The sequence below is a fragment of the Canis aureus genome, chromosome 19 (genome assembly GCF_053574225.1).
Source record: "Canis aureus isolate CA01 chromosome 19, VMU_Caureus_v.1.0, whole genome shotgun sequence".
Lineage (NCBI taxonomy): Eukaryota > Metazoa > Chordata > Mammalia > Carnivora > Canidae > Canis > Canis aureus.
In genome coordinates, this window is record NC_135629.1 from 31110206 (window position 1) to 31125186 (window position 14981).

Below are 14981 nucleotides of genomic sequence, written 5' to 3' on the forward strand. Positions count from 1 at the left end.
ATTTCTCTTTTTTGCATTTGGTTTGCTTTTTGGAGCTTCTCAGCTACAACTGATGCCTACTTCCTCTCTCTCTCAAACCCTACCATCCTCTTTCTTCGCTTTTCATCCCATTTCCACTCCCATGTGTCCCAGCTGGAATTTTAAAAATCCTGAAATCATTGTCAGATTTTAAACGTCTGACAAAGATGTATTCTTGAGAGAACGCAGTCTAATTGTCACCAGCTGGTTTTGGTATCCTGGTGGTTAAACCACTCTTGCATAGACATTGAGTGATTGTTGAAAATTTCCTACTTGGGGAAGGACCTCTGGCATGTTGTTGGATATGCCAAGAGCTCCATGAACTCTGGCCTTTGGCTCCAGTTTTAGAAGCATTTCCTCTATTTGCTGGGCAGGCTTTATCATTATGAATCTTGCCTTTTGCAAGACCAGTGGATTCTGTAAAGGTTTATTAATCATGATTTAATGTATTCATATGAAAAAATGTAACAGTGAGAGAATAAAGCTTATGTAGGCATTGCAGGGGCTCCTGTGGGGGTTTACTCTATATTACTCATAGCAATGAAAAGTAAAAATGGCAAGTTATATTAGCTAAGTTCAAGATACAAAAGGCAATATTAATTTCACAGGAAGTGTAAAAGGATATGCAAATGTGATCAACTCCCAGGAAAACATTGCAATATACCACTCCAGGCTTTGAAATTATGCAGTTTAATAAACACTTGTTAAGAAGCTTCACACCCCAAACATCGAATTTTAAAGCAAGTGTTTCTGATCACGTACTGTTTTTGTGGAACAGCATTATTTTCCCAAGCTTTTCAAACCTTAAGATTGGGTTCCATTTGGGTGTGCAAAGTTGTGGATTTTATCAGTAGCAGTCACATGTTCTTGGGAAAACACAGATGGTTCAAAAAAAAAAAAATCCCATGTTGTTGTTTTTCAATTAAAAGTGTAATTTAGAAGTGTGGGCCATTGGATTAGAACCTGAAGTAAAAATTTCAGTGAAGAATTTACAAGGGAGAATTATCACGGAGTTTTAATTAGTAAAGTCCTCTTTTAAAAAATAAATTTTTTTAATTTGTTCATGAGAGACACACACAGAGAGGGTGAGAGAGAGAGAGAGACAGGCAGAGGGAGAAGCAGGCTCCATGCAGGGAGCGTGACCTGAGTTTCCAGGGTCAGGCCCTGGGCCCCAGGATCAGGCTATGGGCCAAAGGCAGCACCAAACTTCTGAGCCACCAGGGCTGCCCTAATTAATAAAGTCTTAAAAGGAGAAGCTTTCCAGTAACATCCTTAGGTTGATTCTTTCTGTATAGGAACTTTTCTGTTCATTTATAAGCAGTCCCAAACTTTGACTCCTACTAAAGGGGAAGGGTGGTTAGGAAATTGCATGAGATTTTAAGGTTTAAAGACTGAGCTGTGCAAGCAGAGCAAGAAAAAAAATCTTCATTTTTGAATGAAGTGTTTTCTCAGATGTTTCAATAGATTGTTTAGAGCCTGGAAAGAGTTTTACAGTGATTTTAGACACACATCTATAATGTTTTGTTCTAAATCTGCTTATCTTGTGCTTTTACAGAGATTTTACACAACACTGTTTAGTCTTGTGTTAAAAAATCAAGAGATAGAAAACAGAGTAACACTAAGTGTGGGTGGGGTGTGATTGAAGGAAACAGTTATTTTCAAACACTGCTGGTGGCAACAGGCATATGTATCAAAAATCTTGTTTACTGTTTAATCAACAACTCCCTATCTAGGTATTTATCTTAAATATTTGGACGAGTTCACAAAGGTGTACCTCTTTAAGTAATTTTATCACAGAGCTGTTTATGATATGAAAAAAACAAAAACAAAAACAAAAATGAACTCAAACATCCTAAGCCTGTAATACTTGTTTAAATGTTTTCTGTCTTTAGCGAGTGGAAGATGTGGCTTTTTTAAAGGTTGTAGGCAACTTAGTAACCTGGAAAGATTTTTGCAGTAAGTGAAAATGGAAACAGATTACAAACAGGAAATATAGTTAGCAGGGTCTAATTGAAGAAGGAGGTTTTTCTCCATAGGTCTTTACTGATAGACTAACACGTTCTCATTGTTAACAGTCCTGAAATTTTTATTTGCTTTTACTAAACAGTAGTTCTATTTTTTCTAAAACACGCATCACTATATAATAACAATAAGAGAAAGTGCACATACTGAGAGACAAGAAGATAATGCAAGTAATCCTTGCTTTATAAAAGTGTGTGATTTTAAAACAGATTTGCACTACATAGTCTTATTTGCTCGAGAAAAAGATTCCTGCAGTTGTGATGAGTGAGCAGTGTCTTCTTTGGCAATTTCGGTTTAAGTTCACAGCCCTCTGGTGAAACTGGCCTGCCAAGGAAACCTGGAGTTAGGGAAAATGAAAGCTATGTTGTTAGGGATGAAGGTTCTATGGAAATAAAAAAAGTTTAACACATCTTTGAAATTGCCCAGAGGTCAGTAGGCAAACAGTATTTTATTTCTACATACATGCCCACTGAAATTTAACCAGTAGAGGAGTTGTTGTTGTTGTTGTTTTAATAACCTGGGTGTAAGGAAAGACTTTCTAGAATTCAAAATCCAGATGCACTAAAATTTGATTGTATAAAATTAAAAAAATTTTTAAATTCTCTTTTGCCTGTCAAACAACATAAAGTCAAACTGTAAGTGTTGAGTTGGGAGAAGATATTTGCAAGATATATTACTGAGAAAAAGCTAATAACATGCCTAATATATAAAGAGTTATAAATTGAGGGATGCCTGGGTGGCTTAACGGTTGAGCCTCTGCCATTGGCTCAGGTCGTGATCCCAGAGTCCTGGGATTGAGTCCTGCATCAGGCTCCCCGGAGGGAGTCTGCTACTCCTTCTGCCTATGTTTCTCTCTCTTTCTCTCTCTGTGTGTCTCTCATGAATAAATAATTAAATTCTTTAAAAAATAATTATAAATTGAGGAGAGAGGGATCCCTGGGTGGCGCAGTGGTTTGGCTCCTGCCTTTGGCCCAGGGCGCGATCCTGGAGACCCAGGATCGAATCCCACGTCGGGCTCCCTGCATGGAGCCTGCTTCTCCCTCTGCCTGTGTCTCTGCCTCTCTCTCTCTCTCTCACTGTGTGCATATCATAAATAAATAAAAATTAAAAAAAATAAATAAAATCTCAAAAAAAAAAAAGATGTTATAAATTGAGGAGAGAGAGACTGGCAAAAATCCAAGAGGAAAATAGCAAAAGACCTAGATAATTCACAAAAATTGATGTAAGAATGGTTCTTAAGCATATGAAAGTATGTTCAATTTATATGCATGATTATTTGTACTTATCAAATACTGGAAACAACCTAAATGCCTGTTAGAAAGGAGATTACTTGAGGAGCACCTGGGTGGCTCAGTCAGTTAAACTCTGCCTTTGGCTCAGGTCATGATCCCAGGGTCCTGGGATTCAGCCCTTTGTCAAGCTCCCTGCTCAGCGGGGAGTGTTCTTCTCCCTCTCCCTCAGCTCGTGCCCTTTCTCTTTCTCAAATAAGTAAAATCTTAAAAAAAAAAAAAAAAAAAAAAAAGATTATTTGAATGAGTCCCAATATAGCCCCTACAGTGATTTGCTATAATATAGAATAAACAAGGTCCTTATGAATTGAAATGGTGTGAGTCCCAGAGATATTATTAGTGCCAAAAGTACAAAAGAGTATATATAGCAGGCTACATTTTATGTAAGAAAGAAGGAGAAACAAGAGTGTCTATCACCTATCGATCGATCAATTGATTATTTCTGCAAAAGGAAGTGCAAGAAGAATAAACTGGAAGAAATAAAATTAGTAACCTACAGGGTGGGAATGGGATCAGAGAAATTAGGGAAGGGAGTGATATCTTTTTTTTTTATAGTTTTAGTTTTGACTTTGAAATCATGTATTTAAATCTTATATGCTCAGAAAAAAATAAAATTACAATATTGGGGGAAATTGAATAAAAACAGTAAATCAGTCCAACTATATATCAAATGGTGACATGATAGCACATTAGGAAAAAAAGAAATACTAATTCAATTGTTTTTTTTGAGTGTAGTACCTTGACTGTGTACCTTCCATCTAATGACAAAAGGACCAGCAAGAAATCTTGAACTTTTGTAAGTTTGCTGTTGATAGTAGTGTTGATGGAACAATTCTGAAATTATTTTGTACTATGGTAGGATTGGAAAAATATGTTAATTTTGGGGAGAGCCAGGATTTTTTGAACCCTGAGCTATTGGATTGAAGGAAATCACTATTTTATAACTACTTACATAATAATTCAGACTAGACTCAATATTTAAACCATTGAAAATTTTGGTGGGAACAAAATATTCGCATAGTTTCAAAATATGTCTCCACACTAGTTCTTCTAGATATCTACATTGTAAGGGAACAAAGTTTTCCTCAGCCCTCTTAGAGTCCCTGGCTGTGTTTCAGGATTTTTTCCTTTGTTACCAGTGGTTCTTGGTCATAGTGCTCCGAAGAATGAAGAGGTAGATCAGACCTAGAGTGATAGGCAGCAAAGCAAGGCTTATTGAGCAATAGAGGAGAGATAGTACAAAGCTTCAAAAGAGAAAGAGGACACTAGAGGGTTGCCACCATAGTTTTTAAGTCTAGGGGTTTTTATTAGCTTGTTAGCTGACTGTTTTAATCTGATTAACCCTCCTTATGTCTGTCATCCAATCAGGTTTTTGTCACCTATCTATCACATGGGAAAGGATGGAGGGCTCCTTCCAGGGTGGTTTCCTTTTTAGGGCAGGGACAGGTCCTGGGTGGGTGGATGGGGTTGTCGATGGGGTTGTCCTTGCCTGTCTGCCTCCAACTATCCTTCATCAGCTGAATCTGAAAATTAAACTGACAATAGATTAACAAGAGAAAGCATACAAATGTATGTAATATAAGTTTTACTTGACATGGAAACCTTTACAAGGAAATGAGGGCCTCAGGAAACAGACCTGAGTATTTTTACACTAGACTTGATGAAGAGAGGCAGTCATTTGGAAAATATGTTTGGTCAGAGAGTATGAGCTAGTAGTTCAACTGGGGAAAACTTAGTTAAGAATTCTTCTTGGTGTCTCTTGTCTTCAGAGATAGGGATGCTTTTTTCCTCCACCTGTCAGGAGGGCATCTCTCGCATGAAGGCTTTATTATGATCTATTTTGGAGGACAGTGCCCACGTACACAGGTACAGGGAGTAACCTGGTGTCTATCACTTTATCCAAAGGATTAAGGCTAATATCAGCAGCAGTGGGAACAACTTCCATCAGGTTGTAGCTGATAGAATGCAGTAAGAATCACATAAGTAGTATGCCTTTCCAAAATGTATAGTGTGAATCTAATCCTTAGGAAACAATCAGCGTAAATATCCTATCCTATGAGTGGGAGGCAAAGAAAATCTAAGGAGAAGAGAGCCTGAGTGGCGCAGTGGGTTAAGTAAGCATCTGCTTTGGGCTTAGGTCATGATCCAGGAGTCCTGGGATGGAGCCCGGGATCCAGCCCCACACTGGGCTCCCTGCTCAGGGGAGAGTTTGTTTCTCTCTCTCCCTCTGCACCTCCCCCTGCTTGTGCTCTTTCTCTTTCTCCCCCCCCCCCACCCCAGCTCTGTCAAATAGATAAATAAAATCTTAAAAAAAAAAAAAAATCTGAGGAGCTCTTCCAGATTCTAGAAGATAAAAGACACATGACAATTAAAAGCAGCATGAACCTGGATTGGGAAAAAAATGGACATTCTTGGAATTGAAGAAATGTAAATATGGACTATGTGTAAGACAGTATTTTATTACTGTTAAAGCCCCTGAATTTGATCATTGCACTGGTGTTATGTGAGAGAGGGTCCTTTTTCTTCTTTGAAGACTTTGTTATCACACTGTAGGAGAAGAAAAACCTGTTTTCCTCCACCCTCCTAGGTTCAGTGCCTGGGGCCCACTGCCAAAGGACAAAAGATTAACAGGAGAACAAACAGTTTTAATTACTTGTGTACACATGAACTGGCCCTGGGGTTCATAAAGACAAATGTGGCTTTAGGAGGTGGCCAGATGGTTGAGGTTTACACACCGTCTTTGGCTAATAAGCAAGGAAGAAGGGGTTTGGGGGCTTCTGGGCAAGTTATGAAATGTGGGGAAGGAAATGTATAGCAAGTAAAAGTTAGCTGGTTATGCAGTTAAGAGTCTCTTAGGTATTAAGAGTTATCTCCCGGAGTAGCTCTCTTCCTTGTAAGAAAGCAAGCTTTACAAATGGACATTTCCTTAAATAAATGGAACTATCCTTTTACAGAAGAGGAAATTTACACTTTATTTTCATACAAGTAGAAGGAGGTAAAGAGCCCCTCACCCCTTGCTCTTAAGTTGCCTTTAGCTTAAAATAACCCTTCAGTCAAAGTGGGTGCCAAATACACCATTTTGGAGTGCTTTCTACCATATTCTATAAACTTTCAGCACTTATAATCAAACGATTTAGAGAAAAAAAAATCTTTTCATTTGAGGGAGATGGAGAGGGAGAGGAAAAATGAATGTGGAAAACTAGTAGCAATTGATAATCTTGAGAATGGCATATGGAAATTTGTGATATAATTCTTGCAAGTTTTCTATAGTTTATTTATTTTTTTTTAAGATTTTATTTATTTATTCATGTGAGATATAGAGAGAGAGGCAGAGACACAGGCAGAAGGAGAAGCAGGCCCCTTGCAGGGAGTCTGATGTGGAACTCCATCCTGGGACTCCAGGATCATGCCCTGAGCCAAAGGCAGAGGCTCAACCGCTGAGTCACCCAGGCGTCCCAGTTTTCTATAGTTTAAATATTTTTTTTTTCAAGTGTTCTAAAAGCCCCAATGACTTTAGTCTTTGACATTTTTGCCAGGCCTCAGAGCTTTGCGTATCAGGAATCCTAACTTTCTGGATGCAGTGACTGCATTTTGTGTCTGTTTCAAGATAGTTCAGAAAGTGCTCATTTCATTTTCTTTAATCTTCTCATCCAAATGACTCTCAGAGTTATTGCCATGGCTCACATTATCTCTTGACTAACAAAAAAATTTTTTACCCATTCCTGAGCAATTGGGTCCTAGTGGTTAACAAGTGATAGAATTTGCATAATCCTTATTAGAATCTTTATTTTCTTCATTATTCTGTGGACTGTTGACGATTTGGCCACATCCTGGTAGGTGTTCCCAGTGTATAGACTGACATTTGGGAGCCATAAAATCAAATAATCTGAAAAGTCCATTGATTTAAGCTGAAGGAGTCTTGCTTTTAGTGAAGTGCTAGGTTCCATTCTTAGTGCCATGTTTGACTTAATGGATAACATTGAGCCATGTGTTCCATGAATAACTCAGTTTTGTTATGGCCAAGTTAACTTTATGAAGATCAAGTATGATATTGTTTGTAGAAGTGCTGTTGTCTAAATGCCTTGGCACTTTTTGATATAAGGCTCAGAACAGGAGTGTAACAAATTGTACAGTTGTAGAAAATAAATGGCATTCCCTCAACCCATAGTTTGAGCACTGGCTCATCTTTTAGCAGTTTCTGAGAGTGATTGCAAGAGATAGAAACTACAACTCAAGATGGACTAAATGAAAAAGGTATTTTATTGGCTTATATACTGAACAAAATGTAGGCGCACGATTTCTAGAATTGCTGGTTCCAGAAGATCAAATGATCTATTCCACTGTTTGTTCTAAAGCAGTATCTCACCCTAATGGCAAGAGCGCTTCCAGTAGTATATACCTACCTATTCCAGCCCTCCAGTTCAGCAACCCCACAAGCAGGAAACAAGAGATTCACATTTCTGATAGTTCGAGCGAAAATTCAAAGTTTTGATCTTATTCACACTGTCCTAAGGTAATCAACCACATCTATCCCTTGAAGTTTGGGTGAATCAATTCCTCCTGAGCAACGTGGACTAAGAATAGGGGTGGAGTAGTTTCCCAAGGGAAAGGTGGGTTGCTAGTAAAAGAAGAGAGGGAGTGGGGAGATGGATGATGGACAGGCAAAAGAACAAAGACCTACTGTACAGTGGAAGTAGTTTGCCAAGTCAGTATAATTCCTTGGTGTATCTGGGAAGATGTATGTGTAAGACATTTTCTACTGACTGCCACAACATCATTGTCTAGTGGCAGGTGGTGTCTTTGGCATCAATTAAATCCCAATATCACTAAGCAGAAATTAAAAAGCTTTAATGGGATCTTGGACCTATTGATGAATTCTCAGAACAGTAGCTCATGCCACTGATGTGTGGAGTCAAATATCTTTATCCACTGGGGATGTCATCATTTAAATGGCCCTATTGATTTTGGGTTTTGGCGAGCCTTCTTTGACCCTGGAAGGCTCCAAGTTGCCCGAGGGGCCTAAGACATAACTCCATGTTATGTAGTCCTGAATTGGACCTAAACTAACTTAATCATCTGTCCTAGGGCAGTTTGACCTAGATAGGATCTCTGGGAAAACTAGAGCAGTTAATTTCCTGTTTTATGTTTATTGATGAATTCATTTGGAAACGCTGCTTCTAGGCCTTCCACATAATGCAATCATATAAGAAGGACTACTTGTTTGGAAGTGTTTAATTATTGTACAAACAGATTTATTTTTAATTTTTTCATCTTCATTGAACTAGAATTAATATATAAGATGAATTATATATTATATAGTTATATATAATTAATATATAATTAATATACAAAGTTAAACATATTTAAAGTGTACAATGTGATGATTTGTTATATGTATATATACAATGGTGAAAGGATCCCACCATTGAGTAAATTAACACAACTATCACCTCACATATTTACCTCTTTATTTATTGATCTTTTTGGTGAAAACACTTAAGCTCTACTCTCTTAGCAAGTTTCACTTACACAATACAGTGTCATTAACTATAGTCACCATGTTCTGCATTGGATCCTCAGACCAGAATCATCTTCTAACTGAAAGTTTATACTCTTACCAGCCTCTCCTTATTTCACCCCCTACCCCCACCCTGTCCCCTGGCAACAACCATTCTATGCTCAGTTTCTGAGTTTGACTTTTTTTTTTTTTTTTTTTTGGATTCCACATATGTTACCACGTAGTATTTGTCTGATTATGTCTGGCTTATTTCACTTAGCTTGATGCCCTCAAGTTTCATCCATATTGTCACAAGTGGTGGAATTTCCTTCTTTTTAAAGGCTAAATAATATACATTCTTTTTAAAGGTTCGATAATATTTTAAGGCTAAATGATAATAATACCACTTTTTCTTTCTTCATTCATTTATCAACAAATACTTTTCATACCTTAGCTATTGGAGATGATGCTGCAGTAAACATGGAAGTGCAGATACCTCTTCAAGATAATGATTTCACTTCCTGTGGCTATGTACTCAGAAGTGGGATTGCTGGATCGTGTGGTACTTCTATTACTAATTGCTTGAGGAAATTGTCTGCCCTATTGCCCATAGTACCTGTACCACTTTACATTCTCATTAGTAGTGCATCAAGAGGGGTTCCTGGGTGGCTCAGTCAGTTAAGCATTTGCCTTCAGCTCAGGTCATGACCCCAGAGTCCTGGAAGCAAGACACACATTGGGTTCCCTGCTCAGCAGGGGAGTCTGCTTCTCCCTCTCCCCCTGTCCCTCACCCTTACTCATGTTCTGTCTCTCTCTGCTCTCTCTCTCTCTCTCAAATACATACATAAAAAAATTTTTTTAATGGTGTATCGGGGTTCCCTTTGCTCCACATCCTTGCCAGGATATGTTATCTCTTGTCTTTTTTATTATAGACATCCCAGCAGGTATGAAGTGATGTCTCATTGTGGTTGTGTTACATTTCCCTCATGATTAATGATGTTGAATATCTTTTCATGTACTTATTGTCCGTCTATATTATTTCCTTAGGAAAGTGTCTTTTCAGGTCCTTTGCTTTTGTTTTTTTAATTGGGTTATTATTTTTTTGCTGTTGAGTTATATGACTTTACTGTATTTGGGGTAAAATATGGTAAAGGAGTATTAACCCCTTATCAGATATGTGGTTTACAAATAATTTTCCAATGTTATTTTCATCTTGTTGATGATGTCCTTTGCTGTGCAGAACTTTTTTAGTTTCCTGGTTATACTCCCAATTGTTTATTTTTGCTTTTGTTGCCTTACTTTTGCTGTCAAATCCAAAAAATCATGGCCAAGACCAGTGTTAAGGAGCTTACCTGCTGTGTGTTTCCTTCTAGGAGTTTCAGATCTTATGTACGGTTTCAGATCTTATGTCACGCCTTTCATCCATTTTGAGTGATTTTTGCCTGTAGTATAAGATAGCGGCCCAGGTTCATTCTTTTGCATGCAGCTGAGTTTTCCCAACACCTTTTACTGAAGAGACTGTCTTCCTCATTGTACTTTCTTGGCTCCTTTGTCAAAAATTAATTGGCTTTATATGTTTTGGGTTATTTTTGGGCTCTCTATTCTGTTCCGCTGATCTGTATGTCTGTTTTCATACCAATATTATACTTTCTAAAATTACTGTAGATTTATAGTATAGTTTGAAATCAGGAATTTTGATTTCTAGTTTTGTTCTTTCTCAAAATTGCTTTGCTCTTGAAATATTTGTGGTTCCATATGAATTTTAGGATTTTTTTTCTATTTCTATGAAAAATGTCATTGGAAATTTGACAGTTGATCAAAGTGTAGATCACTTTAGGTAGTAGGGACATTGTAATAGTATTAATATATCCCACCCATAAATGCGGAATATTTTTCCATTTATTTTTGTCTTCTTTAATTTCTCTGAACAATGTTTGTAATTTTCAGAGTGCAGGTCTTTCACCTTTTTAGTTAAATTTATTCCTAAATATTTTATTCTTCTTGATGTTATTATAAATGGGATTATTTTTTAAATTTCTCTAATATTTCAGTTTTTTTTTTTTTTTTTTTAATGATAGTCACATAGAGAGAGAGAGAGAGAGAGAGAGAAAGGCAGAGAGACAGGCAGAGGGAGAAGCAGGCTCCATGCACCGGAGCCCGACGTGGGACTCGATCCCGGGTCTCCAGGATCGCGCCCTGGGCCAAAGGCAGGCGCCAAACCGCTGCGCCACCCAGGGATCCCTTATTTCAGTTTTAGTATACAGAAACAACTGATTATTATATATTAATTTTGTATGTCCTGCAGCTTTACTGAATTCATTACCTTTTTTTGTGTGTATGAAGTCTATAGGGTTTCCTACATAAAATACCATGTCATCTTCAAACAGAGACAATTTTACCTCTTGCATTCCGGTTTGGATTTTATTTTTTGCAAATTGCTCTGACTAGGACTTCCAGTACTATGTTGAGTAACAGTGGTAGGAGTAAGTATTCTTGTCTTGTCTCTGATCTTAGAAGAAAAGCTTTCAGCCTTTCACTGTTGAGTATGATGTTAGTTGTGGGCTTATCATATATGGCCTTTAATATGTTGAGGTATGGTTTTCTATAACCAGTTTGTTGAGAGTTTGTATCATGAAAGGTTGTTGAATTTTATCAGATGCTTTTTCTGCATCTATTGAGGTGATCATATGCTTTTTATCCTTTACTTTGTTAATGTGCTCTATCATACTGATTGATTTGTATATATTCAACCATCCTTGCATCCTGAGATGAATCCCATTTGATCACGAGGAATGATCCATAATGTACTATTGAATTTGTTTTGCTAATATTTTGGGGGATTCCTGCATCTAAGTTCATCAGAGATATTAACCTGTACTTTTCCCTCCTTGTTTCCTGTCTGACTTTGATGTCAGGGTAATGATGGCCTCATATATGAGTTTGCAAATGTTTCTTCGTCTTCTCTTTTGTGGAAGACTATGAGAAAGATTGATACTAATCCTTCTTTAAATTCACCAGTGAAGTCATCTGGTCCTGGATTTTTCTTTTTCTTTTTCTTTTTCTTTTTCACTTGGGAATTTTTTGATACTGATTCAGTCTTCTTACTAGTTATTGGTCTGTACAGATTTTTTTATTTCTTCATGACTCAGTCTTGGTAGGTTGTATGTTTCTAGGAATCTATCCATTTCTTTTCGGTTATATAATTTGTTGGCATATAATTGTTCATTATCATCTGTTATGAGCCTTAGTATATCTGTGTTTTTGGTTGTAATGTCTCCTTTCTCACTTCTGACTTTATTTATTTGAGTTCTCTTTTTGGTTTTTGTCCAGCTAAAGGTTTATCAGGTTTGTCTTAAAAAAATCCAGCCTCAATGGTCTTTTCCACTGTGTCATTCGTCTCTATTTTATTGATCTCCCACTCTGATCTTTGTTATTTTCTTCCTTCTGCTAACTTTGGTCTTATTTTATTCTTTTCTCCCCCAGTTCTTTGAAGAATACTTTCATGTTGTTTATTTGAGTTTTGTTTTGTTTTAATTTTTTTAAATTTTTATTTATTTATGATAGTCACAGAGAGAGAGAGAGAGAGGCAGAGACATAGGCAGAGGGAGAAGCAGGCTCCATGCACCGGGAGCCCGACGTGGGATTCGATCCTGGGTCTCCAGGATCGCGCCCTGGGCCAAAGGCAGGCGCTAAACTGCTGCGCCACCCAGGGATCCCGAGTTTTTTTTTTTTTTAATGTAAGCATTTATCAGTATAAACTTCCCTCTTAGAACTGCTTTTGCTGTATCTCATCAGTTTTGGTAGCTCATGTTTCCATTTTCATTTGTCTCGATATTTGTATATTTCCCTTTTGATTTCTTCTTCCAGCCATTGGTCACTTAGGAGCATGTTGTTTAATCTCCACTTCTTGTGATTTTTCCAGTTTTCTTGTAGTTGATTTTTAGCTTCATACCATTTTGGTTGGAAAAGATGCTTGATATGATTTCAATCTTAAATTCATGAAGACTTGTTTTGTCAGTTAACATATGATCTATCCTAGAGAATGTTCCATGTGTGCTTGAGAAAAATACATTCTGTTGCTTTTGGATGGAATGTACTATATATGTTTGTTAGATACATCTGGCCTTGTGCATAGTTTAAGTCCAATGTTTCCTTATTTTGTTTTTCTGTCTGAGTAGTTGTAAGTGGGATATTGAAAGTCCCACTATTATTGTATTACTGTCTATGTCTCTCTTCAGATCTGTTAAGATTTGCTTTGTATATTAACTTGCTCTCTTGTTGAGTGCATAATTATTTACAATTGCTATATTCTCTTGATAAATTGACTCCTTTTCCTTATATAATAACCTTCTTTTTTTCTTGTTATAGTTTTTGACTTAAAGTCTGTTTTGTCTGATAGAACTATTGCTGCCTTTACTTTTTTCTTATTTCTATTTGCATGGAATGTCTTTTCCATCCCTTCATTTTCAATCTATACATTCCCTTAAAGCTAAAGTGAGTCTCTTGTAGGCAGAATATAGTTGGGTCTTTTTTTAAGTCATTCATCCACTCCTTGACTTTTGACAAATGAATGCCTTTTGATGGAATAAATAAATTATTCCATTTACATTTAAAGTAATTAGGGGATCCCTGGGTGGCTCAGCAGTTTAGCACCTGCCTTCGGCCCAGGGCATGATCCTGGAGTCCCGGAATCCAGTCCCATATTGGGCTCCCTGCATGGTGCCTGCTTCTCCCTCTGCCTGTGTCTCTGCACCCCCCCCACCTTTTTCTCTGTCTCTCATAAATAAATAAATTAATAATCTCTAAAAAATTTTTTAAAAAGTAATTATTGATAGTTATGGATATACACTGCCATATTGTTAATTATTTTCTAACTCTTGTCATTCTTTTGTTCCTCTCTTTCTCTCCTTCTCTATTCCTTTGTGATTTGATTATTTTCTGCATGGGTATGCCTTTATTTCTTTGTATTTATCTATTCAGTGTTCTAGGTTTTTGCTTTGTGGTTATCATGAGACTTATGTAAACATCTTATATTTATATAATTTATATATATTTGTGTATATTATGATACTTATATATTCATAATATTGTATTTTAAGCTAGTTACAACTTAATTTCAAATGCATGTAAAAGCTTTATATTTTTACTGCCCTCCCACATTTTATGTTTTTGATTTCACAACTTACATCTTTTTATAGTGTGTCCATTAAAATTAAAATAAAAATTCCAAAATTTTATCTTTTAACCTTTATTCTAGATTTTTAAGTGATTTACCCACCACCATGACAATATTAGAGTATTTTGAATTTGACTATATATTTACCTTTACCGGTGAGTTTTATATTATCATATATTTTTATATAATTGATTAGCATCTTTTCATTTCATTTTGAAGAACTCCCTTCAACAATTCTTATAAGGCTAATCTAGTGGTAATGGACTCCTTCAACTTCTGTTTTTCTAGAAAATGCTATCTCTTCTTCAATTCTGAAAGACAACTTTGTAGGATAGAGTATTCTTGGTTGGCAGGCATTTTTTTAAAAGCATTTTGAATACGTCATCCCACTCCCTTCTGGCCTGCAAAGTTTCTGCCGAAAAATCCACTGATAGTCTTATAGATTTTTTTTTAAGTAACAAGTTGCTTTACTTGTGCTCCTTTTAAGATTTTCTCCTTATCTCAAACTTTTGACAATTTAATTATAATGTGTTTTGCTGTGGATCTCTTCAGATTCATCTTTTTGGAAATTTTTTGGCTTCCTGGATCTGGATGTCTCTTTCTTTCCTCAGGTTAGGGGAGTTTTCAGGCAGTTTTCTTTGAATAGGTTTAATGTATTTTTCTTTCTCACTTCTCCTTCTGAGTCCCCTATAGCCCTGTAATGTATATAGCGGTCTGCTTGACAGTGCCTTAAGATATTTTTACTCTTTTTCGTTTTTTTTTCTTTTCCTCCTATGATTGAATGAATTCCACCATCCTGTATTAAAAATCACTGATCCTTTCTTCTGCTTGATCTAGTCTGCTATTCAACCCCTATATTGGATTTTTAGTTCTGTCACTGTGTCCTTTGGTTCTATGATTTGTTTGGTACTTTTTAATATTTTCTATCTCTGTGTTGAAATTTTTACTTTGTTCATGCATTGCTCTCCTAACCTTGGGG

At 36.6% G+C, this 14981-nt stretch overlaps 1 protein-coding gene across 15 annotated transcripts in view; it reads left to right on the forward strand.

The window, feature by feature from the left end:
• Positions 1-14981, forward strand: part of FHIT (fragile histidine triad diadenosine triphosphatase) — a 1383460-nt gene that overhangs the window by 295717 nt on the left and 1072762 nt on the right. The gene's annotated exons all lie outside the window — the stretch shown is intronic.